Source organism: Gossypium hirsutum, chromosome D12 (assembly GCF_007990345.1).
Source record: "Gossypium hirsutum isolate 1008001.06 chromosome D12, Gossypium_hirsutum_v2.1, whole genome shotgun sequence".
Taxonomy (NCBI): Eukaryota; Viridiplantae; Streptophyta; class Magnoliopsida; order Malvales; family Malvaceae; genus Gossypium; species Gossypium hirsutum.
Genome location: NC_053448.1, coordinates 22,462,470 through 22,466,914, shown reverse-complemented (window position 1 = coordinate 22,466,914; position 4,445 = coordinate 22,462,470). Strand labels below are relative to the sequence as shown.

The 4,445-nt window shown below is 35.3% G+C and overlaps 1 non-coding gene across 1 annotated transcript; it reads left to right on the top strand.

The window, feature by feature from the left end:
* The first annotated feature begins 2,307 nt into the window (after window positions 1–2,307).
* Window positions 2,308–2,414, top strand: LOC121224703 (small nucleolar RNA R71). The gene has a single exon (XR_005922448.1). It is a non-coding gene; the product is annotated as a small nucleolar RNA R71 (small nucleolar RNA).
* Window positions 2,415–4,445: the final 2,031 nt, after the last annotated feature.

The following is a 4,445-nucleotide window of genomic DNA, read 5'->3' as shown; positions in this document are numbered from 1 at the left end:
GGAAAGTGGTCTTTCCTAGTCGCCTTGTTCAATTTCTGGTAATCGATGCAAATTCTCCATCCTGTAACCATTCTGGTTGGTATCATCTCATTGTTTTCATTTTCTATGATCGTGATACTTCTTTCTTTGGCATGCACTGGACCAGACTTACCCATGAACTATCTAAGATGGGATAAATTATACCCACATATAACCACTTAATGATTTCTTTCTTTACCATGTCCTTCATGATGGGGTTTAGTCTTCATTGTCCATCCATCGTTCCTTTCTCGCCATCTTCCAAGATGATCTTGTGCATGCATATAGATGGACTAATACCACGAATATCAGTTATGGTCCATCCTATAGCCTTTTTGAATTATTTCAATACTAGGATGAGTTTCTCTTCTTGCTCTTCAGTCAACTCTGCTAAAACAATCACAAGAAAAGTAGAAGCATTACCTAAATAAACATATTTTAAATGTGAGGAAAGTACCTTCAATTTTAATTTAAGTGGCTCCTTAATTGATACTTTTGGCTGGGCATAATCTCTACTTCCTAACTCCAAAGACTCAAAGCGGAATTGCGGATTAAATCCCCTTTGATTAGCTTCTAGCAAAGCTAAGTATTCCTATCCCTCTTCATCACTTGAAGGGTCTTATGTCAAAATTTTCTCCAATGGGTCCTCAACAAAGTTGAGTTCCTTTTCCATGACTAATTCCTCTAACTCAGATATTGTAGAACAATCATTAACTGTGTCAGAAAATCGCATAGATTAAAAAATATTAAATGTTACTTGATCGTCCTGAACACGCATAGCAAGCTCGCCCTTCTGCACATCAATCAGGGCCCTTCTAGTTGCTAGGAAAGGACTTCCTATGATGATTGACACCTCTTTATCTGCTTCAAAGTCTAAAATAACAAAGTTAGTAGGAAAAATAAATTTTTCTACACGTATCAATACATCATCGATTTTTCCTTCTGAATGTCCTAATGATCAATCTGCTAATTGAAGCGTAATTGTAGTAGGTCAAACTTCACCTATCCCGAACTTTCTAAATATTGACATGGGCATCAAGTTAATGCTCACACCCAAATCGCATAGTTCCTTACCACAATACGTTGCTCCAATGTTGCAAGGTATGGTAAAAAATTCAGGGTCCTTCACCTTTGGGGTAGTTTATTTTGAAGATATCCACTACATTCTTTTACCAAGCCTACTGTCTTAAACTCTCCAAGTCTCCTTTTTTGGATAGGATATCCTTCATGAATTTGATGTAATTTGGCATCTGTTCAAGTGCTTCTACCAATGGAGTGATGATATGAAGTTGCTTGAGTACATCTAAGAATTTCTTGAACTAGACTTCTTATTTCTACTTTTGAATCCTTTGAGGGTAGGGTGGTGGAGGATTTTTTACTAGAACTGGTTGATTCGTCTTTTGTGGCAACTCTGCATCTAACAAAATTATTAGTATATTAGAATTGATCAGTTCAAAAATTACCTTATCGGGTTGTGCGGATTTCATTTCTGGTGAAGCTGGAATTTCAACACTTGGTTGAACTTCCACTAAATCTTGAGCATCAGCTGGCTTCTCTTCAACTTCGATAGTGTTGGGCTCTAATGTCTTTCCACTCCTCAATGTCAATGCTTTAAAATTCTCTTTCCCTGGATTTCTTGGATTTTTTGTTTACTAGGCAAAGCACCTTGTATACGGTTTCTAAGTTCAGTGGCAAGCTGACCCATTTCGTTTTCCAGGTTTTTCAATGTGGTTGCTTGGCTTTAGATTAAGGCATTATTTTTAGCAATGTATGTCTTAAACAAGTTTTTTGAGCCATTAGAAGATTCAGCTTAAGGTTGCTTCTGAACTTACTAGGTAAAAATAGGTGGTTGGGTCGATCTAGGTTGGGCATAAGTGCTACTAGGTCTAGCCCCTTAGTTATTCCAAGAGAAATTAGGGTGGTTTCACCAAGATGGGTTATATAAATTGGATTGCAGTCCTTGCCTTCCTCGGTTTTGGATTGATTCGGTGGTTGAGTTGTAAAATTATTAAACCTGTTAGTAGTAAAGTTCTTAGGCATTCAGGATATTGAGGATACCTGAGATGCAAGTGAAGTGAGAGTGTCCACTTCATGTACTCCAGCAACTCATCTTCCTAACATTGCTCGATTGGTTGGCCATTGGTAGTTGTTGTTAGAAATCTTCTCAATGATTTCATAAGCCTCGTTATAAGACTTAGAAAGGAGAGCACCATTAGCAGAAGTGTCTATTACCATCCTCGTGTGAGCATTGAGACCATTATAAAACGTCTGTAATTGATGCAGTAAAGGATTCCATGATGAGGGCATCTTCATAATAGTTCTTTAAACCTAGCCCATGCCTCATACAAGGACTCATCATCCAACTGTTGGAAGGTAGTAATCTCGTTCTTCAACTTAGCATTCTCACTAGGTAGGAAGTACTTCACAAGAACTCTTTCTGCCAACTCTTGCCATGTGGTAATGGAATTTGGTGGCATTGAGTTCAACCAGGCTCGAGCTTTGTCCCTCAGTGAATATGGGAAAAAATTTAATTGTAGTGCATCTTCAGGTACTCCGGCTATTTTGAAAGAATCGCTCACCTCCTTAAATAGTCTTAAGTGAAGGTGAGGATCTTTGGTAGGCATTCCACTAAATTGGCCCACCGTCTGAAGCATTTGGAACATAACTGGCTTCAGCTCAAATTGTTTTGCCTCAATTTCAGGTCTACTAATACCCTAATTAAGATCATGAAACACTGGAACGACATACTGTCTTAGATTTCTATCCTTATCATCAGAAATAAGGATAGGATTTTGAGCAGGGTTTGCTATGTTTCCTTGATTCAGATATTCGAAGTTTATCTCTTCGATCCTCTTTTTAGCTGCTTGTCTTCTTCATTGTCAAAAAGTTCTTCCAATCTCAGGATCTACGGGGAGCAAATCGATAATTCAATCAATACTCATAAACACCTGAAACAATTACAGAAGAAAAAAATTAACTAAGTTAAAATTGAACAGAAAAATAAACCAAAATGCAAAATTAACAATTTCACAAATAATGACTCTTAAAATAGTCCCCGGCAACGATGCCAAAAACTTGGAACAATGGAAATGTGCAAGTGTACACAATCGTAACAAGTGATAAAGTGACAAGTACATGTCGAGTTATCATACCCATAGGGACAATGAAAGAAAAATATTTATGAAATCAAAATCAAACACTTTGGTGGTTAAAAATATTTTGATTTTGAAGGAAAAAAAGGGTTTAATAAAACTAGATTTCAACAAAGAAAATTAAAAGGTAAAAATTCCAAAGCATAATTTCTAAAACGTAAGTTTAATCAATATGACATAATTGTGTTAAATCAATTACATTTAATAACTTAATATTACTAAAACAATGTTCATGTTGTTACAAATAAATTCATAGCAACTTGGTAATTTGTTAACTATAGCACATACAAACTTACTAAATTAACTAATCTCTTGAACATGTTACTATGCCAATTCAAACAATTAATCAATTTAAATAAGCAAGTGAAAGATTAAGTGAGGTAACAATATATTCCTACATTGAAACAATTTAATCACAATAATCTTGCAAGTTATGCAACCGTTTAATACTGTCACCAAGTTAACCCTCAGCTACCTTAGAAGACTAGACATGCACTAATTAAGTATTGTGTCAATTAATTACAATTTCAACACGAGTAATAATTAATTCATTAGTTACATTACAATTATAATACAATTATAACATAATCATAGTTTTACTTAATCAAACAATTTACCAAGACCTATAACAACACAAATATGATTTTAATAACTTAAGTAGACGAAATGAAATCAACCTAATACAAATTAAATTTAAGTCCTGTTAATTAAATTTAGAATAACAACATAACAAATATTCATAGTCATGTTAATAACAACAACAATAAAAGTTAAAGGCTAGGAAACTAGAATCAAAACCGATGTTTCTCCAAAGCCTGACTAGTTTGCTCTGCTCCTCCTTCTTCGGTCGTTTGTTGAACCGAGGCTTCTACAAGCACTTGAATACTGCAACCCAAGGTGGTTGAAGGGCACTTTTCCAAGAGGGAAATCGACAATGGAAATAGAAGGGAAAATTAGGAAACAAAGGGAGGTTTGGAAGAGAGAAAGTGAGTGAAAGGGAAAGAGATGTGTGAGATGAGAGGCCATGTGATCCCTGCAGTGTAAATTTTTCTATCTTTTTCCATGAAGTTCTAAATGTTTCTGATTTAGTCCTGAATCATTTCTAAAATGTTTCCAAGGCCTCGAGGGCTCAAATCAGGGAAAATATGCATATGTGTAAATGGACTAAGATATGATTGATGAAATGTTTTGAAATGAATGTTTTTATGTTATGGTTTTTTGGTAATGCTTAGTAATCCTATTCCGGCAACAAATATGAGTTAGGGGGTATTACAT